Source organism: Miniopterus schreibersii, assembly GCF_964146895.1.
Source record: "Miniopterus schreibersii genome assembly, chromosome: 12".
NCBI classification, from domain to species: Eukaryota; Metazoa; Chordata; class Mammalia; order Chiroptera; family Miniopteridae; genus Miniopterus; species Miniopterus schreibersii.
The window spans coordinates 32,977,676-33,005,392 of NC_138112.1; the positions used below are offsets into that span (position 1 = coordinate 32,977,676).

The 27,717-nt window shown below is 43.2% G+C and overlaps 1 protein-coding gene across 2 annotated transcripts in view; it reads left to right on the forward strand.

Annotated features, from left to right (window-relative positions):
• Nucleotides 1–621: 621 nt before the first annotated feature.
• The window catches only part of PAK1 (p21 (RAC1) activated kinase 1), a 118,808-nt gene continuing 91,712 nt past the window's right edge, over nucleotides 622–27,717 (forward strand). Inside the window, exon 1 of one of the 2 annotated variants that reach the window (XM_081154771.1) lies at nucleotides 622–1,077. The gene's annotated coding sequence lies outside the window, so the exon portion shown is untranslated. The remainder of the gene's footprint in view (nucleotides 1,078–27,717) is intronic. The other variant, XM_081154772.1, reaches the window with a different exon arrangement.

The window sequence follows — 27,717 nt, forward strand, 5'->3', positions numbered from 1 at the left end:
GTCCAGGAGGCCCTGGGAAACAATCTGAGCACAGGGAAAGGTTTGGGTTGAACGTAGTCTCCGTGGTAGGAGAAAAACGGGAAAGGAAGCCCCTTTTTTCAATGTCAGTTCAAGATAACTCAAATCTCCAATATCATTTCTTCCCCCCCCCAGCCCCCCCAGCCCTCCCCCCCTTGTATTATAAAAGCCCGGCTCTGTGGTCACAGGAGGTGGTTTTCAAATTCTGCTCTTGGCAGTGAGCTAGCTGACGCGGCAGCGCTCTGTAACCTGAACGGGACCACAAGACCAGGGGGTTAGCAGTCTTTTTCCACCCTGACCACACCATTAACACCCCCATTAATCGCCCCAAAACCTTCCCCGAGAAAGAGCCTGAGGCGGTGGAGCGCGAGGCCCGGGGAGAGACGCGGGAGCAATGACGTCATGCGACCGCCGGGTGATTCCCCAGCCTCTGGCGTCATGCGCGGATGACGTCACTCCAGGCGCTCGCCGTCCCCCACGCCCGGGTTGGCCGCGCTCGCGTAGGTCGGTCCAGGCCTCCCCGCCCCCTCCCACCTGCGGGAGGCGGGGCGGGCGGGACTCCGAGGGCGCCGCCGCCTCGCCCGGGAGGGGGTTGGGGCCGGTGGGAGCGGCGGGCGGGCCAGGCCCGCGGCGCACAATAGCGGCTGCAGCTGGAGCCCGAGGTGGCCGCGGCCCGGCGGACGCCCCTCACGGCCTCCCCCGCACACGCCTCCCCCGCGGCTCTGCCGGCTCGCCCCCGCGCCTCCCCCGCCGCTCCGCCGTCCCGCTCCGCCGACACCTCCCCTGGCGCTCCCACCCTCTCCCCCCGACTCCGCGCGCTCAGATCCCTTCGGAGAACTCCGTCTCCCGGCTCCGGCCCCGCAGCGCCCCCGCGCCCGCGCCCCTGGCCCCTTCCCGCCCCCCGCGTCCTGGGGGGACTCCGGCCCGGCCTGGGCGAGCGGCGGCGGGAGGGAGAAAGTGAAGCGGCGCCCCGCGCACACCCGCGCGCTCAGCCCGGGGCTCGGCCGCCGCAGCCGCGAGGAGGAGGAGGAGCCGCGCGGAGCCAGGCGAGCGCCGAAGGTGAGAGGCGGCCCCGTCGGGCCCCGGCGTCTCGGGCCGCTCGCCGGGGCGCGGGGGCGGGCGGGGCGCGAGGCGGGGGCCGGGGCCCATTCATTCCCCGCGGCGGGCGCGGGCGGGCGACGGCGCCAGGTGAGATGAGGCGGGGCCGTCGCCCCGCGAGGTTGGAGGTTCCTGTTGGACCAACAAAGGCCCCCTGTGCGCTCACCCGGCGGCCGCGAGTCTCAGACTCTCGGGGCCCGGGGGACCCGGGCGAGCGCAGGGGCGGGGGAGGGGCCGGGACACCGACAGGTTCGGGTCTGGGGGCGACTCCCTCCCGAACTTTGCGGGCCTCCGGCGCTGACCTTGGCCCGCGATCGGGAAGCCTAGCCGGGCGGCGCCCGATTTGCTCTGCATGGAAAAGTCACCCCCGTCCGGCGGAGGAATCACCTGTAGGGCTCCACTCCTCGAAGAATTCGCTAGATGGAGCCTCGCTTCTGCAGCCCCTCCCCCACGCCGGGGATACTTTGTAACTTGCGGAGCTAGAAACAAACAGGGAAAGGAGAGAGAATTATTTTATGTTCTTTATTCCATTTCAAAAGACACGATTATTATAGCCCTTACTGTTTTGCATATTTTAACAGCAAACATTGGTGGGAGTGTTTTTGGAATAATACTTGAGAAGCTGTGGGTGTTGGGAGCAAAGTGCTTGTGTTTGTTAAACTCCTTGGATAACTGTCTTAGGCTTTCCATCCTGAAACTGTGAAAGACGAAGGGAAGGGTTAGTACTATGGTGGCCAATAAAAGTACAAATTCATTAGTCTAGGCTTTAAGAATTTGTTTCTGAGAAAAGCCTTTAATTTTGCCTACTGTGTGTTTGGGCTCTCCCAGCTTCGTCAGGAGAAAACGGGAGTCAGCAGTGCACAGGTGCCTCATTGATCTTACCTTGTGACTTCACCTCCTTCCTGTGTGACCTTGAGCGGGTCACTTCCAGCCTTAAAGTTCCAGGAGTTTGTTGTTATGCCCTAGAAACAGGCAGTTATCAAACACCTACTCAGCTTTAGGGACTCCACTGAAAAATGCCCCCCCCCCAAGTCTCTGCTAGCCTCCACTCCCAGTCTTCTCTCCCGAAAGACTGACTTCTCATTGGAGCCCTCAGAGGCCTGTAGGATTTACCACGGCACCTGTAACATTTTTTGCTTGTTTCTGTTTGGAAAATCCTCAACCAGGTGCATATGAAACCCACCTGACCTCAACTAGAAACTCTACTTCTCAAAAAGGGTTTTGGGAATATGGACTCTGAAATATTCCCTGAAGCTTATCCATGTCTATACTTATATGAGCTCATGAATTTATCTGGTTAATTTGCTTATTCTGGCATTCGTTGACCCTGCATTACCGGAGTCTGGAGAGCTACTGTGTCCAGCTCCTGCTAGGCCTGTGGGGATGCAGAGTCTATTAAGACATTCCCTGTCTTCAAAGAGCTCAAAGTCTAGTGGGTGAGGTGGACATGTAAACAGTGAAGTCCTGCTCTAATCTCCGGGGAACTTCAGCTGTACAGGGAGTAGTGTGCAATAATTGAGGCTGCTGGACCTGTTTTACAAGTCATCCTGGCCAGAGTGAGTCCTGCAGGGAAGGTGGGTGACCTGCCTCACATCCTTAAGACAGCGCTTGATAAAACGCTTGTCCAGTTCAATTCAGTATACATTTACTAAGCACACGTTACAAGGCCCTGCGCCGGGCTTGGAGGAAGCAGTGCTTTCTGAAAGGAGGGCACTATGTATCCAGAGAGATCTTTGTAGACAAAACCCGTCACATTATTTCCCCCTACTCCAGGCCAGTCATTGCCTAAAGATAAAATTTCAAACTCAAACCTGAAAAAGTTGTTTTCAGAGATCAGACTACTGCTTAACTTTGCAGCCTCACTTTCTGTAACTCCCCTGCCATACTCTTTCTTGTCTCTGCTTTTGCTTAGGCTGTTCTTTCTCCCCGAATGCTGGCCTCCCACCCTCTACCTGCCTGAGGAGAAGTGTTTGTTGGACCTCTGGGAAGCAGCAGTCCCTTAGTCTGTCCTATTATCTCCATAGAACGAGTTGCTCCTCAGTTCTGTGGCTCCTGTACATACCATACTTACAGCTCTCTCTAGCACTATTACAGTTAAATTTGAGTTTGTGCCTATTTTTTCCATTAGCCTGTGAATTTCTTGAGGGCAGGATCAGTTTAGCTTTAGTGTCTTAACAAAGTTCCTTGCACTGGTAAGTGTTTGAAATGAATGAATGTAGGAATGTATAAGTGAGACAAGGCCCAGGAGATAAAAGGACACCTAATCCTTTGGATTAGAGCAATTACCTCTAAGCGTGGTCCCTGCATTAGCAGCATCAACATAATCTGGGAACTTGTTAGAATTGCAAATTATTTGTCCCATCCTGGACCTACACATGAAAAACTCTGGCGTTGGGGCTCTAAAATCTCTGCTTTAGCAAGCCCTGTAGGTGATTCTGATACTTGCTAAAGTTCGAAAACCCGCTGGGTTAGAAGATCTGCTTCTGATAAGAGCAAGTCCTTGCCAGCTCCCTCCCTCCCTCCCTCCCTCCCTCCGTCCCTCCCTCCCTTCCTTTTTTCCCAGAGCACTTACTGCCTCACAATCCATTCCATTCCACCTATTGGCTGTCTTTTGCCACTAGATTGAAAGCTTCCTGAGAGGAGAGAATTTTGTTGGTTCACGACTTTAATCACAGTGCCTAGAACAGTGACTACATGCAGGTGCTCAGATATTTGTTGCATGAACACGATGATTTCGTCCCATTTACCATCGGCTACTACATTGGGGTTTAATTCAAGAATAGTTCTCAGAATGAAGAGGAACCATGCTCTACTGTGAAAATCCAAGTGGATTTGAACATTTTTGGGGGATTTATTTTAGACTGAGCTTTTCTCCCCCTTTATATCTATCATTTCCCACCAAACCTGCAGGATTTTTCGGCTTTTGTTCTTCTAGTTGAGACCTGAAAACTGCTGTGGAAATAGCCGAGGCCAGGATTGTTTCTTAGGAATTTGCAATTTTGCAAGTCTAAATAAGCACCCTAACTTTTAAGCCTTTTAACTTGAAACTGTCTCTTCCGGATCTCCTGTGGTTTTGTCTTTCTGTAGTGATACTTAGAGCCCTACAAGGGCCTGTTTGACTCCTCCACACAAAGGTTTTTTTTTTTCCTTTATGAAGCTGTTAAAATATATTTTTTCTTTCACTTTCTTATTAGCCTGAAGATACAGTATACAGTTTTCTCCTTCCCTAACTTCCCTCCGGGAGATGGCTTCCTTTGTTTATTCATTTGTTTATAAACATTTACGTAGTCCTTCCCGGCTGTGGGCCAAGGCCCCATGCTGGGACAGGGTGTTCAGGTATCTGTACTCAAGTCTTTAAGGAGTTAAAGATATCAAATATGGTGTGATAAGTCCTGAAATGAAGGGATACAATGAGGGATTAAAAAATGATGTGTACTCATAAAGATGGGAGAAAGCTGTCTTTCTATTTCCCCCTTCAATTTAGGAATTTATCAAACAAGCGTCATTTTGATAAGCAGACTTTAAAAATTTTTAACTGAGAAGTTGATGGCGTTGTTGGGGAAAACAAAAACACAAATCAAGGTAGAATCAGCAATTGCTAATCTGAGATAATTCTCAATTCTGTTTCTGGTTTTAATGAATTTTCCTTCTCTTTATCTTTCTAAATCATAACCAGAAAATAGGGAGAGAACTTTTTATTTTTGTATAGTAAAGAGAGAAGTTTAAGGTTATGAAAAGAATATGCTGTTTTGCCCTGGCCAGTTTGGCTCAATTGCTAGAGTGTTGGCCCTTGGACCAGAGGGTAGTGGGTTCGATTCCTGGCCAAGGGCACGTACCTAGGTTGCAGGTTTTCACATCGATGTTTTTCTCTTTCTCCCTCTCTCTCTCCGCCCTCCCTCCCATTGCCTTTCCACTCTCTGGAAAGCAATAGAAAAAATATCCTTGCTTGAGGATTAACAACATCAACAAAAAAGAATATACTGTTTCATAGGGGAGGGGACAGATCATGAAACCAGGAGAAAGTCGGAGACCTTAATTTATTTGTTTATTACTGCATGACCTTACGGAACTAATTTTCTTTCTGTGCCTCTTCTCATAGTAAAAGTTTCTATGACCCGTTTACAAGGTTATGAAGCAACTAAATGAAATATTGAATATAAAGACTCCTTTGAAAAGTGTGGTTGGTTAGCTAGTTGTTAGCTAGCAGTAAACTTACTAGCAGTAGTTTACTGCACACCTGTTATGTACCAGACACTACGTGAGATGTTTAAACTTCAAAATAAGTGCGTAAGGCGATTGCTTAGCACCTCTCTTTCATGGATGGGTGTGCTGAGGCCCAGACTGGCAAAGGGAACTCGTTCAAGGTTTTGCTGAAAGTAAGTGGCAGGCTTCAGTTTCAGTCGCTGTCCGCCTGATACCGGCAGTTACGTGTTATGTTCATTACCCAGGTGCTGTAATTTTTCCGTGTAGGGGATAATAGGCATGTTTGGCAAGTATATTGCCGTGAGAGTTAAAATAAAATTTTCCTTCCTTTAGCCTGCTCTCCTCTCCCGTCATAGAAAGATGGGTGAAGACAGATTTACATGCATTTACATTTATGTTTCTACAGGGAAAAGACTAACATCTCGCCCTGCTGTTTTTGTTCCGTCTTTACGACAGTCCTGTGAGAGAGGTATTTCCGTTTCACAGGAGTTGGGGGACTGAGGATCGTAGAAATCTTGGCTTGCTCAAGGGCACACTATTAGCAGATGACTAAATATTGGTTTAAAACTACAATTTAAAAATCTAAGTGTGGTACTTTGCCTTTGCCACTGTGTCGTATTGCCTTTTAAACTCTTATCAAACTAGACGGCAGTGCACTAGAAGCGTCCCTTTCGAATGCTCCCTGGTCTCTTTAGAGAATCCTTACTGAAGTCCACACGATTAATAATTGCTGGCAAAACTCTTATGTCGGAGGGTCATGATATTGTAGACTTAGAAATAGCACTTCTTTATGGAAGCGGAGAGATCAGGCTTTACCCAGCGTCCTGAGTCGCCTGTGCCTGAATAGCCGCTTCCCTTCGCCATCTAAGTTTATTAGCATAATGTGGTTCCCTTGTCTGCTCTTGGGCTCCTCCTCATCCTCCTGAGTAACTGCCTCCGCTCTCCCACCTTCCTCGCCCTGGCCACGGGGGAGACGGTCTCTGTGCTGGGATCCTTCAGGTAACCCCCCCCCCCCCCCAGGAATCGTGTAGTAATAAGTCTAGAAAGAACCAGAGGTTCATTCATTCCCCACTAATAGGATTTTGTTTGGTAATGATGAGTTCTGTAAAATGGATCTAAGTCTTAGTTCTAGAAAACCTGTCACGTCAGCTTGCCTCTTACTCGTGGGGTCAGGATGAGGCGGTTTGTGTGCAGCGTTGGGAAATTCGTTCTTGTTTGTGGGGCTTCCTTCTATCACTCTCCTGCTTCCATCCCTTCCCTGTGTCCCTGTCCCTGTCGGACTCTGTAAGTACCAACTGAGGCTGGCGAGAGCACTTTCCTCCTGTATAAAATCTGCCTTTTGAATCCTTTGGGATGGTAAATGACAGGGACAGTCTATGCGTGGCTTCCACCCTCTTCGGCCCGCGTATATTGCCAAGGCCCAGCTTTCTTTCTTCTCTCCCTCATTCCCACAGAGCTGGGATTAACGTCTTCCTCATTTGAACATCTGTCATCATAGTACTTGGTATGTTGCTGCTGTGTTGTCTCTCACCTTCTAGGGAAGGGGATAGATGTAGAAGGAAGAGCACTCAGTTTTCAATAAGGCAAAGACCTACTTGGACATTTAACTGATTTATGTCTTTATTTCTTCACTTGGGAAAGAAATAATATCTAGCTCGCAGAGTTGTTGTGAAGATTAAACTAAAAATATATGTGATAATGAACTGTAAGATGTTAAGATACATAGATGTTAGGTAGAATTGTCGTAATTTTATGACTACAGTTATTTATAGGAGTGGTTTTTAATTTGGCCATGCATTTGAACCACGTGTGAAGATATTAAAAAAAAAAAAAATGGCCTGGGCTCTATCTGAAGTCTACTTCATCAAAATCTCTTGGGATCTCTATTTTTGAAGGTTTATAGGTAATTCTTTTTTTTTTTTTTTATATATATCTTTATTGATTTCAGAGAGAGGAAAGGAGAGGGAGAGAGAGAGATAGAAACATCAATGATGAGAGAGTCATTGATTGGCTGCAGCCCGCAACCCGGGCATGTGCCCTGACTGGGAATCGAACCCTGATCGCCGGGATCCTAGGTCGATGCTTAACCACTGAGCCACGCCCGGCCGGGCTAGAGGTAATTCTGACACACAGCCAAGGTTGGGAAGTACTGCCTTATATCAGATTTTGCATAAACATCTTATGTACCTGTTATATGAAAATGAGTGTTTTAATTTTTCATTTAAAGTTCATTTCCTAAATACATTAAGCATCAGGCATTGTCATGGGCTCTGAAGAAACAGATTAATCATACCTGGTTCCTACCTGTAAGTTTACAGTTGAGAATCAGAGGTGTCCATAGGCCATAATACTATATTGAGACAAAAACGATGCATGGAAATATATGCTGGTACCGTGTGAAGACAGAGAAGAGGCATCTGCCCCACCTGAAATGGGGGAAGCCTGGCAAACCTTAAGGGAAGTGACACCTAAGTTGGGTTCTGAGAGATGAGCGGGGGTTAACCAAGCACGGTGGGGAGGGGCAAGGAAGGGAGGGAGGAAAGACCTTCCTGAACGAGAGGAGCAGTATGGGGGCTAGAACGCTTGAGAGCATGCGTGGGGAACCCTGGTTGGTTCAGTACACTTAGAGGGTACATGCACGGTGGGAGCGGTCAGAGCAGAGGAAGGGCGCGGCCTTGATGATGAAGGGCCTTTTGCATAGCGTACCAAAATACTTTCACTGATGTTATCTCACTTTATTCTTTCTACACCTCTCTGGGTTAGCTGGGATAGGTATTGTTTTATCTCTGCTTTACAGAAGGGAAAACAAGTTAATGGACTTGCCTGAGGTTGTATGGCAAAGCTATGGTTTGACTCTCGACTTGAGACGCTTGAGCTTCTGATGCGTGCTTCATGCACTGCACTGTAGCTGCCCTGAACCTGTGCAGTGCTGTGGGGTCAGATGAGCTCCACAGATAAATGCACAGCAACTTGTAAGTTGTGACGTGCTTGACCGATACAGCTTGTTAGTTGGAAGTTTGGATTAAGTGGTCTGTAAGAGTCCTTTTAGGTCCAAGATTTTGTGGGCATTTTCCTAGGATTTTCCTTAATCACTGAAATGAATATTTTTTCCCCCAGGAGTTGATAACCAGGGTCCAGTGAGCTAAAATATTGTTAGTTATCATTCCCGATTTGGGTTGTGTCTTCATTCAACCCCCCTTGTTTGTTTTAAAAATACATTTATATTTCTTCTATTATGAGAGCGACACAGGATTCTCAGAAAATTTGGAGAATACAGGAAAATAAGAGGTAAAAAAACCCCACAATAAAACAAAAACAAAACCCAAACAAACCAAAACCCAACACATCTGTCCGAGTTTTATTTTAGAACAATAACCGGTAGTAGCTTTTCTTCTGTTCCCTTCTAATATTTTATAAAAATGAGTTTGGGATGTGATTTCCCTGTTTCCCCAACCTCATTGTATGCTGAGGATAAATGAGATCAGGAACTGATCAACATCTACAGTCTCATTATAGGCGACCTTTTATTGAGGACTTTCACAGTGCCAGGCACTTTACATTTCATTTACTCCTCGAAAATAACATTTTATAGATTTATAGTCATTTTATGAATGAGAAGATTTAGGAGTAGAGAGATCAAGTTGGGATTTGAAGATTTTTTCTATGATTGCTACTGTGTGACCATGTCAAGTCACTTAACCACCTGGGCCTCAGTTCTCCTCAGCTGTCATACTAAGGGTACGATCATAAAGAATACCAAAGCGGTTTGTGTCTTTTCTCTTATAAAGCTTACTCCAGAGGGGAAATACAGGGAAAAGCATTTAAATGTAGAAATAATTAGTTGCAGGTTTTGAAAAGTCCTACAAAAGTCATAAGGGACTAATGTAGAGAGTTTTGGAGTGATAAGGGGAAGGCCTCATTGAGTAGATGATGTTTTTAAACTAAGATATGTAAGATAAGTAGATATTAGTCATGCAGAGAATGGGGTGCAGAGCATGTCAGGTAGAGGGAACATTTTAAATGCATAGTGGCCCTGGAAGTAAAAGTTTTAGAGCTCTTCTGTTCACTATAGTGTCTACTAGCCAGTGTGGCTGTTGAGCTCTTAAAATGTGGCTCATTCATATAAAGAGGTGCTACAAGTGTAAAAATACACATCAGATTTTGAAGGCTTAGTATTGAAAAAAGAAATTAAAATAACTTTTTATATTGGTTATATAATGAAATGTTAATATTTTAGATAAATTGGGTTAAAATATATTTTCAAGTTAATTTCACCTGCTTTTTTAACTTTAAAAAATAGAGCTACTAGAAAATTTAAGATTACATATGTAGCTCACGTTAGTGGCTTGCATTATATTTCTGTTGGATGGCACCGGTTTACTCAACATAAAGGAACTGAAAAAAGGTCATTATATCTCGGTCATAGGGAGTAAGAGTGAATAGTATGAGATGAAGTTGGAGTGGTAGGAAGGAAGCTTTCAAAATGCTATCCTGTGCAATATCCTAGTTAATCCTGAGAGACTGAGAAGGGATTATTAAATCTGATTTTGTAGACAGAGACAATTAGTGACTGCCCGAATCCCCTCCCCGTCTTCGTAGTGCCAGAATGAATAGATGAACCAGCACTTTTAGCAGTGTCTTGAGTATAGAATGTTCTCTATCACTGTCCGCTAAAATAAACAAGCAAATAAATATTGATGAATACATTGATTAATCCAAGTTTTCAAGTGGTTTTGAGATTTCCTCTGGAACTGTTGGTCAAAGATTAAATTATTCACTAAAGAAAGAAAAAGATCCCTCCTTAGGCTGACGCCTCTTGAAACTGTTTCACAGTACACTTATTTCAATGCTTTTGTATGGTTAAAAATTCTTTATTATAAAATATTGAGAGGAGAGTATGTACAGTGAACACCCACATGCCCATTATTTAGATTCTGTAATATTTTGCTGTATTTGCTTTATCGCGCATCTGTCCAGCCCTTAATCTGTTTATTCATCAATCCATCTTATTTTGAAGCATGTCAGTACACTTTACCCTTAAACACTTTAGCATTCATATAATTATTTGATTACATAGAACCACACTCTTACTATATGCACTATGGCATTGTTTGGTTAACGTCTGTCTGCCCTAAGCTCCAGAGAATCATTTCTCTTTAAGGCTTAGCACCCTAAAGAGAATGAGTTTTACCTTAAAATAAAAAGTATCTTTTTTTGGTCACTGCTATATTCACAATTCCAAGCATATAGTAGGCATTCAAATATTCTTTTTATTGAATGAATAAAAGTGGAGCCAGCCTTCAAACTGAGGTCCAAATAACTTCTTTAACTAAGAACATTTGTTTGATTTTCTCAAGTTCAACAAACATACAAGAATCCCTTCAGTATCTGGTGTTGGGAGAGAGGAAGAGAGAAGAGACCTTACTGTGCTAAATATTTAGCTGCCCAGTGCAAATATCTCTGACCTGAGTCAAAGCTGAAGGCATGCCCTTCAACTAAGGATGTGGAAAATTCTTTTGTTTTGTTTTTAAAAAATACATCTTTATTGATTTCAGAGAGAGGAAAGGAGAGGGAGAAAGAGAGAGAGAGAAACATCAATGATGAAAGAATCATTGATCAGCTGCCTCCTGCACTCTCCCGACTGGGGATTGAGCCCGCAACCCGGGCATGTGCCCCGACCAGGAATCGAACCCTCATCTCCTGGATCCTAGGTCGACGCTCAACTGCTGAGCCACTCCTGGCTGGGCAAGATGTGGAAAATTCTTAAACTGATCACCAGGTACTTTGTCATTCTGAGTGGGTCTTCATTTCATTTAAGTTGAGGAATTACATGTTACTGAAAAATGGAACTGCGTTGAGACCCTTGTAGGCTTATTTGCCTTCCAGAGGGTCCATTCTTTTTAATACTATCCAAGGCAACATTTCAAAATGGGCAGTTTTCTTTTAGATTAGTAGGAGTTTCTTTAAAGTGCTGCATAATTCTAATAAGGATTAACATATATAATGTTAACTTTTTTCCATTAAAAATAACAGACTATTTCACAAACTGGTTTGTAACATTTTTAATACACATAAGATTCAACCATGATTCCATCACCCATAAATAAACTCTTTTGTTTCCTTTTTTCTTATGTGTAAACTCACAGTACATTGTTGTGATCACGATGTAGACCTACGTTTGTTTGCCCCTTTTTCTTGATCTGTAAACATTTCCCTATGTTACTTCTTAGTGTTCATTATAAAATTTAAGATGACATTCCAATATTTGCTTAGAGCCATTGTATCTCTTCTACCAGAGAAACATGACGAGCAGAATTCTTTCTCAGGGAAATCTCAGTTATGCTCCTGAGGTCTTTCAACGGACTGGATGACGCCTATCCACATTGTGAAGGCTAGCCTCCTTTATTTAAAGTCAACGGATCGTGGATGTGTCCCACATCTACAGAATACATTCACTGCAGCACCTAGATCAGTGTTTAATTCAATAACTGGGCACTATAGCCTAACCTAGTTGACACATAAAACTCAAACATTGCAGTCATTTAGGTCTTTCTTTTCCTATTATAAATTACACTGTAATTTTATCTGTAATAGTACATATAGCTTTTGGCTTTCGAAAATTATTTCTTTAGAATAAATTCCCATAGGTGGGAATACTGGGTCAAGGGGTACACAGACTTAATGGGCTCCTGGCAGGATTTAATATTTGCAAACAGAAAATACTGCCTCAACCTTTCTTTTAATGACCTCTTGAGGGGTTGGTCTGTTCAACCTACTCATTTCCCATTTCTACAAACCTGGTTTTCTCCCTGTGATTTCTGGCTCTGGAAATAGCTGCTTTTCTTCAGAGTTATCTTCAATTCTCCCCTCAGTCCTCACTTGTCACTCTCTCCCCTGCCCTTCTCCTCACCTCCCTCTGTACCCTAGACTTTGCCTCATTAACATAGATAAAATCAAAGCTTCATATGCCTACTATGAAATCTAAGCATCTGCTTGGATTTGTACCCATTTTTGCCTTTGCCCCTTCCTTTACAATGAGGGAGGTGATTCAAGGAAAGGCCTGCTCCTTCACATGCCTTTAGGTTTCTGCCGTGGTCCCGTCTTAGAAACCTCGCTTCATTGCATTTTTACATTTTGCTTTCTACTGAGTTATCATGAGCAGCATTTGAATGTTCTATTTAAAGGAAAACGATTTTCCCCTTCCCCACCAATCAAAAGCGTTTTTGAGAGCCTATGTCAGGCTTCAGCTAAATCCTGTCTTTGCTCTCCTTCAAACCCAGTCCTTTTAAATAACTGTTTACAACGTCTGCTTCCAGCTTCTTACCTCCTATTTACTTGGCAGCCGACTCCACTCTACTTCTACCCACCACCTCCTCACAACTGCTCTTGCTAAGGCCCATAATGACCCCTGTGGTGTCAAATCTTCAATAATAAGCAAACAAAGCCCCTCCCCAAACCATAGCCACTCCCAGTAATCTCTTAATATCATCATAATATTCAGTTGTGGTTCAAATATCATACTTTTTTTTTTTTTTTAACACTTTGAAACAGAATCCAAATAAGGGCTGTGCGGAGAGATTGGCTGATACGTCTTTTGCGTCTCTTTTAATCTCTAAATTCCCCTCACCCCTACCCAGGCCTCGTCAGTTTACTTATTGACGAAACCCCATTGTTTGTCCTGTGGAGTTTTCCACTGTCTGGATTTTTCATCTTTCTGTTATACTTTAAAAAGTTCCTTGGTCTTATCGATATATTACTTGTAAGTTAATATCTAGCGAGGCTGGATCCGATTCAGTTTTTGTTCTGTTTTCATAACTACATAGGTGTGGGTGTGTTCTTTCATCAAGAGGCTCCTAGTGTATGGACGTCCCTCTTTTTGTGATGTTAGCAGCCGTGGAATTTCCTTTTCATTCTCATCCTCCTGGACCCCCCAGTGTAGTTGCCACTCTGATTCCTTTCTCTTGAACATGTTCTTTTGCCTTCTGCGAGGCTACTCCCCAGTTCTGGCTTCTTTACACGTCTTGCTTCTCCGCCCCCCCCTTCTTTTAGTAAACAAATGTTGAGTATTTACTGTGAGCTACGACAGCTTTAATCCAAAGAAGATCCCTCTGTTATCATCTCCTAGTACTTTGTTATTTTCTGTAATGGCATTTGTACTGTAATGGTCTGTAATTCTATATTTAACGGTTGTGTATCTAGACTCTCAGCTCCGTGGAGCCAAAGCTCATGTTCCCTTTGCTCATCATGGTTTCCCCGTCGCCTAGTACAGCGCCTGGAACAGCGAGTGTTGCAAATATTTGCTGAACGGCTGAGCTCGCATTATTAATCCAATAAATTATCAAACCTTGTCAGTTTTATCTCCGAATGTTTTTCAAATTTGTTTTTACTTTTTAAAATCCCCCGTGCTCTGGTTTAGATCATAATCCTCGATGCCTGGCATATAGTAGGCTCTCAGTAACTATTTCTCGAACGATTGAATATAGTGATTTACTTATCTAACTCACTCAACAAGTATTTATTAAGCTCTTCTGAATTTCCATAGCACTGTCCCCATCCTTTGCACTATAATTAGATATAGAGAAGTTCATTTATGATCCATAGGAACTGACCACTTATAAAATTAGTCACCACCCAAACGTCCCTCCCCACGTACCGTTGGGCCCTGTCCTCTTCACCTTCCTGGGCAGTGGGTGCCTCTCTCACGATAGGACAGTTGGCATCTAACAATACAGTGAAAATAGATTCTAAAGTGAAAACTGACATTTCTGCGGAACATGAAGAAGTTTATGAATTTGAAATAGAGCAATATTGGAAAATGGCTTGAAACACACGAAACTGATAAATGAGGGTTAGGTAAAGTTAGACCAGTTTAAAACGGCAGGTCAGATTAGCAGGAATAATGACATAATAGGAGACTCAGAGGACAGTGATTTGAGTAACAAAGGACTAAGGGAGACCCTGGGGAAGAACTGGGGAAGCTCTTGAATATTTTGACATAATTGATCTTCTTTATCAACGTGTGTTGAAAGCCAAATGTGAAGGGACAGATGTTCTTTGGTTTAAGAATCACCTTAGTGGCAATTATAACTTAAATTTTGTTACATTAAGAATCGCAGAAAATTTTGTTTTGTGTTTGTCTTGATAAATTAAAGGCCCAATCGACTTAAAAAATTTATTAGGAAATTTTGGTCCCTAGTGAGTTAACTTAAATGGCATTTGTGGATGTTAGTTGTCCTCAGATAGCAAGAATCCTTCTGTATGTACTTGTTCCCCATGAGGTGTAGTTCCCGCAGGTTGCGATTGTGCTTGTTCATTATATTCCTGTGGTGCCTACCTCAGAATCTGGTACATAGGAAACATCTAATAGATGCATGGAGATAAGAAGAAGTGAGTAATAATGGAGGGGATTTGGCAAAGCTCCTTGAAAAGACTTTTTGGTACAGAGCTTGTATGGCAGGTGGGTGAGTAGGGTTGGGCGATGTACTTTGTTAGGCCCTCAAGGAAAACCTCTCCCATTATTCATTTTGCCAGCCCCTGCCTAGTGTGTACTTTAATATTCAGAGTCTGTTGTCTGCCTCAATAGCTCTTGTTCTCATTGTAATTCTTCCTGGAGATTGAGATGGAAATGAGGAAGGTTTTGGGCTGCTGCCTGGGCATGCACATTCATGAGAACTTAGAAATGCAGAGGGACCAAATGCCTTGCCTGACCTAAACGAATCCAGGTCAGCCAATCGTTGCTTTCCTGGCTGCCGCTTTGTTCTTGTGCCTCCAGCCTCCTATCTGCTGGAGGTTTGTGCTACAGCTGTTTTATAACAATTAATATAATGCTAATGTGCCCCTTAATGAAGGCATGGAAGAGAGTGGTCGCAGCTGGTGGATAAGAACGGTGCAGGGCCAGCCTTCAAAGGACCTTTTCACTCGCAACAATTGGACTGGGCACCTGGATACCTTTTCACATTGTTTTTGAAACCATGGAAACAGAAGCTGAAAAGTGACCATGGCTTAGGGAGTCTTAACTCCCCATTTTATGAGATGAGGGGGAAAAAATCAGCCCTCAGAGTTGATAAAGCTCATGCCAAATTAATAATTCCATGCTTCCCATTTTAACAAAGCTCTGTCTCATGGAAATACAATTTTGTCTTCTCTCAATATTGCACAGCAGTGGGAACCTCTGCCGGGGACCTAACTTTGAATCCCGAGGCCCTGCCACTTCCTGACTGTGTGATCTGGGGGGAGTTATTTAACCTCTGTAGTTTTAGTTTTCTTATTCTTAAAATGGTCCAAATGATAGTACCTGCTGTATAGGCTTGTTACTAGGACTACATGGGATAATACTCGTAAAGCACCGAGCAGACTCTGGTACATAAGTGCTTAATAAATGTTGGCTCGCATTATGATGACGACAGGGGAAAGGAAGCTAGAATGAGTCTAATGATCAGGGGTTTAATTTACAGCCCTGTCCTTGAAACCTTTGTTCCTAATTCTCCAGTGAGAATCTAGCCTTGTGAAAGCAAGGTGGAGGGGGGAGTGTGTGTGTGTGTATGTGTGTGTGTGTGTGTGTGTGTATGTATGTGTGTGAGGAAGGGAGGGAGGGAGGGAGAGGCAGAAGAGGGGCAGAGAGACAGACACAGACTTCATCACCCAAAATGGAAAAAGAATTCTTCTCTTTAGTCCAGTTGGACCAACTGAGGCCACTTGCCCATCCCTGGACTGTAAGGGTTTAGGCACATGCCAGATGCTAAGTGGTTAGGCCTGATTTCTTGAACTAATCAGTGGCAAGGAAAATGGGATTAGCATGTTCGGTTTGGATGTAGAATAAAGACCTGCCCCCGGAGCTAGGTTTGGGGGTTAACATTCCTTTAGGACAGCAGCAGTTTTCAAACTGTGGTCACCTGGGCACTTAGTAAAAATGCAAATTCTCGGGGCATGTGCCAGACCTACTGAATCAAAACCTCTGTGCTTTACCAAGCCCTCCAGAAGATTATGGTGGTGATGACATGCTAAAATTCGAAAACTGCCTTAGTAACATAAGCTGCTGAGGGATGAATATCTGATAAACATGAGGAAGGAGGAAGAGGGGAGTAGATGCTGGGAAGGCGGACAACAGCATCCATTTCAAAACTGTGAAGGCGGGTGTAGCAGTCAGTTCACGAGGAACCTTGAATGTCTGTCTCCCAAGGTCGCTGAGACGTAGAGCTGGGTGGTGGATGGGTGAGGGACCTGTATAATGAAGGAGGTGGGTTATAACGGGCGAGGTAGAAGGTACGTCTACCCAAGTACCAAGGGATTGGGTTCTTATTCTGGTTTCTTTACCTCTTGAGCTTCAGACTCCTTTTCTGTAAAACAGGGACCGTAACTGCTGCTGTGGTAAGAGAATTAAATGAACCAGTGTATGTGGTGGAAGTGCCTCGTTCATCACTTAGCATATTAATAAGTAAATGTATACTGAAAAGGATGGTGCTTGGCTAACGCAGCAGGAGCTTTATTCCGAGGACAAGTCTAGACGTGCTCCCTTCCCTGGGGCTGCCTTCCGTCTGCAGACAGGTCCCCTGTTCTCGGTAATTGTTTCGGGTCTCCGGATCCTTGACCGGACTCAGATCAGCTCTGGTTGTACTGAATGAGCAATGGTTTCTGCCTCTGCTGTCTTATCCTGGGGCGTTACATGAATTATTTACTTCAGCTGTCAGTGGGATAGAGCGGTTTCTTTCTGCTCTTATAACTAATATGTATCCAGGGTGATGTGAACATGCATATTTTATGTTCTGTCTTGGCAGTGTAGCTCATTCCTTTTTATTTTCTTCTGTGAGGTGGTTTTAATTGTTAACACTGTGCCCTCTTCCGCCTAAGTTTTGTTTTTTACACATTTTCTAAATAGAGAGTCTTTATAAATTCCTGTTAAGTTAGAGTGGGAAAGGTGTTCAGGATTGGTTTGGACTTTCTCCCTGTTTATATAAAGAAATTAGGACAGGGAAGTAATTTAGTAATTTGTCCAAAGTCTTGTATCCTCCTTCTTACCCCATTTCTTGGCATGGAAGAACTTAATGTCTGGGGTTAAATTTCAGTTTTTGTTCTATAATATTAATCAGTCAAATGTCACTTTTAAATTATTTACATCTGATGGGATTTAGTTACAGTCAGAAAACTGGCCTGCTGTAAGGGAAGCAGAGCCGGTGTCCCGATCTAGGAATTAGAGATTAGAGATTATCTAGTGAAGAGCAGTGTCATGAATCCAGCAGCGGGAGGGAAGGCCCCACTGTGACCACGCTCTGCACCCCTAGACATGCTCAGCATGTTGTTCAGATGTGCCAGTTGTCGGATGCGCCAACGTTGTGCTATTAGGTGGCTTGTGGCATTTTTCTGTGTTTACATCTAGTGTGTTTCAGGAAAGAATGAAATGGGATGGGTGTTTTACTCTGTGGTGTTGAGCACTTCTCACATTATCCATACTACAAATAACAGTTAAGGTTTTTTGTTGTTTTTTTTTTTTAAATCGTTTTTTTCTTTTAGAGGGTTACTGTTGGGTGGCAAGGAAACCATAGAAACTGCTTTGCATAAACTTGTTGGTACTAATTAAAACCTAGATTGCCAGTCAAAGGAGAACCTAGGGGTTATCTAGTCCAACACCCGTATTTTATGAAGGAGAAAGCTGAGGCCAAGAGAAAAAAAAATAAATCACTCAATATTATACAATAAGTTAGCGACCGAGTCAGGACTACATCTGTGCACATCCGACTCCCTCTACAAGGCACAATGTGAGAGGAAAGGTGGGGTAGTAAAAAGGGCACAGATCTGAGGTCAAAAGATCTGAGTACAAACCATGGTTCTGCCACTTACTGACTTGTTCCTGGGAGTAATATCACTTCCTTAAGTACCTGTTTTCTCATTTGTAAAATGTGTTAATGCTGTACCTCTTTTATCTGCCTCCTAGGGTTATTGTTAGAATAAAATGTGAGATGCAGTGGGAAAAAAGGAAGGTTTTAGAGTGAACATGGCCAGTTTGCTTATGGATTGCAACTCTACCACCTATTAACTGTGTGATTTTTGGGCAAGTCATTTAATTTCCGTAAACACAGTTTCCTTTGGAAAATTGGGGCAATAACAGCTCCCTTGCAGAGTTGTTTTGAGGATATTAGTATATGTAAAGCACTCGAAATGGTGCATGGCACATAATAGGTGTTCAGTAAATGAGATCTTCGCAGAAGACTTAGTTCTGTCTTCTCAGAACTGTTCTTCTAGGCTTAAAATAGATGTAGCAGAATTTGTTCCTCTGTGGCTTTAAAAGTGTTTTGTAGAATTTGATTTGGAGGCTGTAGGTGGGGCTTTACTTTTAGTCAGGTTTCCATTCTAAACTGTAGTGGCCCGTGGACAGTCTTATGTCCAGGGAAGAGCCTCTAGCGGTGGGAGGCATTGAACATGGTGAATTGATTGAAGAAGAGATGGAGGAAGCTTGGTCATTGGAAAACCCAGGAGGGAGAATGGAAATGTGAAAAGGGGTGCTACTCTTGGTCAGCGCTGCCTGTAGCCCCCTGAATGTTAGTACGTCCGGACCTTAGTGGTGAAACATTTTTTTCATTATGATCTTAGTTTCTGACACTGTAGGTGACTCAAGTTTTGGGAGCATGTCTGAGTCCTCTGTTGCCCCAAACACTTGACCCACAGTAGAGATGCAATATATTTTTATTGCAAGTGACTATCTTAAGTGGAGAACTGTGGCCCATGGAGGTCCATAAGTCTCTGGTGGCCCCTGATCTCTCATCCCAGCTCCACCTTGCAGAGACAATTTTATTTAACCAGGCTTTTCTAGTTTTTAACCTAAAGGGGTTGCAGGATTTCAGGTGCTGCGTTTTTAAACTTTGCTCTGTTGCCAACTTCCCTATGCAACCTTGGTCAGGCCAGACAGCTATTTCCTTCATCCTTTGTCATGTGTGGTACCTGCCAGGTTCCTCTTCCTGGTTTTTAATGCTGGGATGGGGTTTGTGGTTCTAACACACAGCAGCTGGGAAACAGGAACTCTGCATGATCAGGCAAACGACACTTCTTCAGAGATTCCGCCTCCTGTCAGAAAGGATACTCTCAGAAGCCATTAATTCAGTAAATACATACTAGGCATATATATTGTAGATCATTCTTCTGGGTGTTTTAAATACATTATCTCACCAGACGGTAATGACTCTGTGAGTTAGGCTGATGATATTGCTCTCAGTTTCACAGAAAAGGAATATGGAGTTTAAATAAAGGAAATTACTTGCCTTAGCTAGTAAGGGGGGTAAACTCAGGATTTGAACTCAGGTCTTTATGACTCAAAGATAATTACAGGTTGCCATGTCTGTGTACCTTCGCAGAATGGGAGTTCCTTGAAAGCCAGGGTCTTGTCTGATTCAAATGTGTGTTTCCTATTCTCAGCACAGGAACTGAAATAGAATAATTTTTATTGTACATTTAATATATTGCAAAGTCATAGACTCAGAGAGGAGGGCAATTGGGATGAGGCATTGGGAAACTGTTCACTAGTCTATGTTATCCAGGAGAACCCTAGTCTTCAAGGTGCTTTTTTTTTTTTTTCAATTAAAAAAAATTGAGGTATAACTGGCATATAACATTATATTAGTTTCAGGTGTGCAACATACTGATTTGCTACTTGTATTGCAAAATGGTCACAATAAGTCTGGTTAACATCCATCTCTATAACATAGTTACAATTTTTTGTGTGATGAGGACTTTTGAGATCTTTCTTAGCAACTTTCAAATATGCTAACTGTGAACTATAAGTATTAGTAACTATTGTCACCATGATGTACATCACTTCCCCATGACTTATTTTATAACTGAAAGTTCGTACCTTTTGATTCCCTTAACCCATTTCACCTCTCCTCCTCCCCCTCCTCCGGCAACCCCCAATCTGTTCTCTGTGCCTGTGAGCTTGTTTTTTGTTTTAGGGTCCACATGTAAGTGAGATCTTATGGTATTGGTCTTTCTCTTTCTGACTTATTTCACTTCGCATAAAGCCCTCAAGATCCATCCATGTTGTTGCAAATGGTGAAAGATTTCATTCTTTTTATGACTGAATAGTATTTTTTAGCATGTATTAGGTATATAAAATATATATGATATGTGATATATATATATATATATATATAAACACATATGTATATGAAAGTCACATTTCCTTTATCCATTCATTCATTGATGGGCACCTAGGTTATTTCCATATCTTGGTTTTTGTAAATAATGCTCCAGTGAACATATATCTTTTCAAATTAGTGTTTTCATTTTCGTCACATAAATACCCAGAAGTGGAATTGCTGGATTATATGGTAGCTCTATTTTTAAGTTTTTAAAGAACCTCCATATGTTTTCCATAGTGGCTTCACCAGTTTACATTTTTTCCAACAGTGCACAAAAGTTTCCTTTTGCATATCTTTGTAACATATTTCTTAAATTTTTGTATTAGCCATTCTGACAGGTGTGAGGTAATATTTCATTGGGGTTTTAATTTGCATTTCCCTGATGATTAGTGATGTTGAACATCTTTTCATGTACGTGTTGGACAACATATGTATGTTTTGTGTTTTATTTTTTTTGAAAAAATGTCTCTTCAGATTCTTTGCCCATTTTTTAATCGGATTGTTTTTCTTTTGCTATTGAGTTGTATGATTTCTTTATATATTTTGGACATTAACTCCTAATCAGATGTACGATTTGCAGATATTTTCTGCCATTCAGTAGGTTGCCTTTTCACTGTGGTGATGGTTTCCTTTGCTGTGCAGCAGAAGCTTTTTAGTTTGATGCAGTCCCACTTATTTATTTTTGCTTTTGCTGCCTTGCTTTTGGAGTCAGATCCAAAGAAAACATCGTCAAGATTGATGTTAAGGTGCTTACCATCTGTGTTTTCTTCTAGGAGTTTTATGGTTTTAGTTCTTACATTCAAGTCTTTATTTTGAGTTAATTATGTGTATCATGTAAGATAGTAGCACACTTTTATTTGCATGTGGCTGTCCAGTTTCCCCCACACACCATTTATTATTTATTTATTTAGAAATATATCTTTATTGAATTCAGAGAGAGGAAGGGAGAGGGGGAGAGAGAGATAGAAACATCAGTGATGAGAAAGTCATTGATCAGCTGCCTCCTGCATGCCCTGACTGGGGATCGAGCCTGCAAGCCGGGCATGTGCCCTGACCGGGAATTGAACCACAATCTCCTGGATCCTAGGTCGATGCTCAACTGCTGAGCCAGCCCCAGCTGGGCGCCCAACACCATTTATTGGAGAGACTGTCCTTTCCCCATTGTGTATTCTTGGCTTCTTTGTTAATTTGCCATATATGCACGGGTTTGTTTCTGGGCTCTCTGTTCTGCTCCATTGATCTGTGTGTCTGTTTTCATGCCAGTATCATACTGTTTTGATTACTTTAGCTTTGTAATATAGTTTAAAATCAGGGACTGTGATGCTTCCAGCTTTGTTCTTTTTTCTTAAGATTGCTTTGCCTATTAGGGGTCTTTTGTGATTCCATACAAATTTTGGCATTGTTCTCAAGGTGAATATTTTAATAACCCATGGGATCAAAAAGGAAAGCATTATCTTCCCCCTGAAGCTTATAAAAGTAATTCACACAAACATCATAATGCTTTATAGAACTTAGTATTTCACTGGGAAAACAGCACCTTGTTCACTGGGGTATCTTGAAGAAAAAATTGAGATAATACAAGTGAAAGAGCCTGCCTAAAGTGTAAACTGTTACATTTTTAGGCCTAGCTCTACTTGCCCTATCCACTTGTGGGTTTCAGTTTCTCCGTCTGTAGTGAGGTGCTGGACTGAGTGACCTCTCTGGTTCTTAACAAATCAGACATTTAGATAATTGTCTTGAAACTGTTCACTGCTTATTTGCCCTGTTAGTGCAGTAGCAGGTCATTGATGCCTCTGATGTTCTGCAGCCCCATGCCTCCTCTTTCGCTAAGCCCCCTGCCTACTTTCCTTTGAAGTCCATTGTCTGCTTTAGTTTAGTTTTCTTTTTCAGGCTGTTTCTCTGTAGGCTAGCGTTCCCTTTTGAGGTTGAATTGCATTGTGTAAGGCTGCAGGAAGTGGCAGAGGCACCTTCCTCAAACCTGGTTGCACCAAAAGCCCATCAAGTCAAGTTCTGTCCCCAAAGAGGAAGAGAAAGCCTGAGTTCCTTAGCCAGTAGATAAGAATTTCTTCCTGAGCTCTCAGGGCTAATTTCAACATTTAAAGAAGAGACATTTTCTTTCAAATTCCTAATACCCCACTCCGTATGTGGTTAATATCCCTAGGCAATTTTTGGGTCACTCTTTAATTTCCATCCACCTTCCTAAGACTGACCCTTGGGTCATACAAAATAAATTCAAGCCCTCCTCCATATTATAATTCTTTTTTCTTTTTAAAAAGTCCTCACCCAAGGATATTTTTTCCATTGCGTTTCAGAGAGGGTGGTGAAAGGGAGAGACAGAGCGGGCGGGGGGGGGGGGAGCATCAATGGGAGAGAGACACATCGACTGGTTGCCTCTCACACATGCAACGACTGTGGGGCTGGGCATCGAGCCTGCAACAGAGGTATGTGCCCTTGACTGGAATCGAACCCAGGACCCTTCAGTCTGCAGGCCAATGCTCTAACCATTGAGCCAAACCAACTAGGGCTTACAATTCTTTATAATCACAATGGTGATTTTATTTCTGTTGTTCTCTAGTAAATATTTTCTTCAGGAATTTCTCAGATGATTACCTCTCTTTGTCTTTCATATCACTTTTCTCTCCACAAAAAATTCCTTTGGGTAGTTCTTCTTTATGCCAGTCTTCTGGTCCTGTGTAGCCCATTCACTTCTGTTCTCTAAAGTTTTCTTACTGTTGCTTAAATAAGCCATACAGTCTCTTTCATGTCTCCCTTACTTGTTTCTCATAGTTTTGTTTGTTTGTTTATTTCAGTTGCTTGCTGTACTTCTATTCAACAACCTTCAAGGCCCAGTTAAATATCTGTCTCTGATACCTTCCCTGTCCCTCTCCTACTGTTCCAGACAAAATTATTATCCCTTTTTCAGCGTTTGTGTGATACTTTGTTCCAATGGCCATGACAGCATTTGTTGCATTGAACTTGTTTTGTTTCTACTGTATTGTATTATAATTATTCATCTATCTTACCTCTTCCTAAACACTTCCTCAAAACAATTAGCCCTTCCAAGGCTGGAAGTACCTGGTTTATCCAGGTGATCAATAAAAGCAGAAAAGTAACATTTATTGAGTGCCTTACTGCTGTGTACGTTGCCTTATAGATAGTCTCGCTTAATTCTTATAACAGGTCTCTCATGTAGGTATTATGCCCATTTTACACATAAAATAATTGAGGCCCAGAGTGATTAAGTGGTTTATTTGTGATCTCATAGCAGGAAATTCAGAGGACTGAGGTTGAAACCCATTTGCTGGCTCCAAAGCTTGAGCTGTATTTATTTATTTAAAAAAATATTTTTATTGGTTTCAGAGAGGAAGGGAGAGGGAGAGAGAGATAGAAACATCAACGATGAGTCATTGATCGGCTGCCCCCTGCCTGCCCCCTGCTGGGGATCGAGCCCGAAACCCAGGCATGTGCCCTGACTAGGAATCGAACCACGACCTCCTGGTTCCTAGGTCGATGCTCAACCCCTGAGCCACACCGGCTGGGCATTTTGAGCTGTATTTAAAACGATTCTTCTGACTATGCCCTGGCCAGTTTGGCTTAGTGGTTAGAGCGTCTGCCCATGGACTGAAGGGTCCTGGATTCGATTCCCGGTCAAGGACACGTACCTCAGTTGCAGGCTCGATCCCCGGCTCTGGTTGGGGTGCATGCAGGAGGCAACCAGTTGATGTGTGTCTGTCACATCAATGTATCTCCTTCCCCCTCCCCCGCTTCCTCCCCTTCCTCCCTCCCCTCCACTTTCTCTAAAGAAATCAGTGGAAAAAAATACCCTCAGGTGAGGATTAAGAAATCAAAAAACAAAACAAAACCTCCCCTATTCTTCTGACTCTGAATTCAGTACTCTCTCTGTGCACATCAGAAAACCTATTGAGATGTGTTTAATGCACGGACGGACAGGCGTTCGAATGGGAGTAGTGCGTGAGTAGCTGTGGCACTCCCGTAATTGCTGTGTATTAAGAAATGGCCCTAGAGTTGTTATTGCCTTAATTGGTACTGTAGGCAACCCTATAATTTGGCGTTTAAAAATGAATCTGTTTTAGCTGGTTAGCAGATGTAACAACACCTACCTGTAGGCATGTTCTGTTCTAAAAATGGATGAAAAGCTGCTTCTCTCACACGCTCATGGGCAAGGCGGATGAGCTCAGCTTTGACCTGAAACAGTGTTCGTGTTTCTGAAATTTTTCACTTCCAAGCTTTGTCATATTTTTGTCAGGTTCTGGCAACCTACTTTTTCATAGCTGCAGAATCAGATGATTGGAATATGGGGTTCTTACCCCAACTGTTTGAACAGCCTGAGCTCTCACCAGGGAGAGCCTTAAACACAAAGGACTTTTTTTTGGAGTTGGCAAAGGAGGCCAAAAGGTAGAACTTGGGAAACAACGCTGCTACCTTGTTTTTGTGACATGGGTTATAGTGTCATCCTGTATTCTCTTAAGTAAACTAATAGCAAAAGTGTTACAAAAGGTAACGAAAGTAACAAGACTAGGGGTCAAGCTCTTGTTGGCCCTTTGTAATTTTGGGCAAGTGATTGATACTTTCTAGGCCTGTTCCTTTATGTGTTTTAATCTAGTCATTCTTCCCAGGGGATGCGATCCTGCTGCCCAGGGACCATGCAAGGCTCTAGGTTAGAGCTTCTTTTGCCCTGTTTCTTTACGTCACAAATCCTCCATCACTACCTGTAGTCTAAAAATACGTTGGCATCTCTCACCTGATGTTCCCTCACTCATTCTCATCCTTGTTGAGATTTATACCTTTTTTATATCTTTACCGTCACTTCAGTGTGATTTTGGGTGAGAACATAGGTGAATACGTTTTTAATCTGTCAAAGTTAACTGGAAACACACTTCAAAGCAAGGTAAAGGAACAGAAAGTAGAGTTGCATTTATATCTGAAGTTGCATGAACTTCATCATGAGAGTAAATGAGAGGATAAACCTTCCCAGGAGATGCCCTGGGTTCAAATTTTCGCTTCCTCACCTACTAGGTATATGACAAAGTACCTCCTGAAACCTCATTTTTGAGATTGATTTTTTTTTTTTTAAAGAGAGAAAAAGTATACCAGAAATTGTAACGAACTAGGAATCAAAACACAAGTTTGCTTTTAGCAGACCTTGACCAAATCCTTTCCCCTTTTTGGGACTCAGTTTCCCTTTCTGGAAAATAGGGAAGTTGGCCTGGGTGCCCTCTCAGTTTCTTCTGTCCTTACTATTCTAAGGGGTCTGAGATGTCCCTGATTCTTGAAGAGCACTGGTCCTTTAATGCTGACTGCCAGGCACTTGTTCAGGATGACTAAGGCCTGGGACGCAAACAGGATTGTGTGTTCTGAAGTCTGTGTGTATGTGCCTCCCATTACCAACCAGAGCATGATACTCAAAAAGAAAGAGAGATCACAGCGTGAAAATCCATGGCTCTTAGATAATACCTGGGAAGCAGGCAGCTATTTGAAAACATTTTCCCTTTTTTTCTTTACCTCCTGGGATTAAGACAAGCCCAGGTACGTGAGGTCTCAGCACGGAAAGGAGAAGCTTTTTGCTCCTTGTAGTTAGGATTATTGTCTAACCTAGCAGGAGAGAGGGACAGTAGAATTATTGTAATATTCAGTGATGAATGCATAATAGAGGGTTGAACAAAATATTATCTAACAAGGAGGGGGGAGGGAGAAGAGGCAATAAAGACGTCACAGAGGAGGGGGCTTCTGAGTGTGGAATGATGAGCGGGAGTTCGCCTGTTTGCACGTGTTGATGTCGTTTAGCGCCGCTCTGCCCTTTCTCTGGGCTTCAGCACAGCCCAGAGGACTCATTCTTTAGACAGTCTTTGGAGCTTACTGAGAACTGAAAAGCCCTTTGGACGTCTGAGTTAGTGTGTTTCTGATGCAGGCTTGGACTTCTCTTTTTATTAGTGGGGACTTGGAGCAACAAGATACTTGGCCAGACTGTAGTTCTTAGGTTGAGGTTTGGGTGCTGTTAGTAAGTGGATGTCCGTTAAGCAGCGAACAGACCACGTCTCCTGTCTGGGAGCTACCTGAGAGGATTTCGGAGAGAGTGGTTTGGTGTCTCTACCTCTGGTCTCTAACCTATTGAAGGTACCTTAACGTGGACGTCTCCTGACTATCTTCCCAGTATATTTTGCCTTTTGGACTAAAAGTTGGCTCTATCTTGACTTTGCTGCTTTTTGTGTTTTGATTGTTAGGAGGGGGTCTGAACTTTTTAGCAAGCACGGGCCGGAGCAGCCTGGCACAGAGCGGATGAGTAAAACACTTTTCTTGCGTGAAGAACAAATATTATTGTATTTCTTATATGCTACATACTGTGTTAGACACTAAGGCTACAAAGAGGAGCAAGATCCAGTTCCTCTCTTGGAGAAGCTCATAGACTAGTGGCCGTGAAAGAGAAAATAACACTTTCGGAATTATTGGTTGAGCGTGTACGATGAATTTTGATCAGCACTGGGGATGAATGAGAGCCTCCACCTTTGACGTGCCTCTAGCCTAGTAAGGGGTGGTGTCGCGAGGAGCCCTGCAAACCAACAACTAAGGCAGCAGACGAGGGAGAATGTGGCGTTTGCTGTAAAAGAGAGAGACATTGTATTGTGGGAATTAAAGATGATGTTATTTCAGGATTGCGCTAGATGGTCTATAAGCTCTCTCCCAGTCCCTAAGAGTCCATGAATCTAAGGTTTTGTGAATTTTTTATTTGTGGGTATCAGAGAGTGTGTGGTGTTATCTATATAAAAAGCTCATGAAGAAGAATGTCGATTTTAAAATAGCTAACTCCGATGTGATAGAGTTACAGAAATAGAAAAAGTGATTTTTCTGGTTATCAGATTCTACAACAGCAACAACGGTTTTTGAAAGTTTTACAGAAAGTGATCCAGTGAACAGATGTTTCCTGATTGCTTTTTCTGAGAGGTCAGTCTTTCCCTAAGAGTGGTGTTCCTGTCCTTGAGGAGCTTTTATTTTGTTAGGAGTGTAAGATGTATACGCTAAAAAAGTTGGGCAGTTCCACCAAATAGAGAAAGGGGGGGCGATCAGTTTCCTAGGGCCGCTGTAACAGAGCACCACAAACTGGATGACTGAGAACCACAGAATATTACGGGCTCACAGCTCTCGAGGCCAGAAGTCTGAAACCAAGGTGTTGGCAGCACCGTGCTCCCTCGGAAGGCACAAGGGGAAGATCTCTTCCAGGCCCCACTGCGAGCTTCTGGTAGCTTCGGGTGCTCCT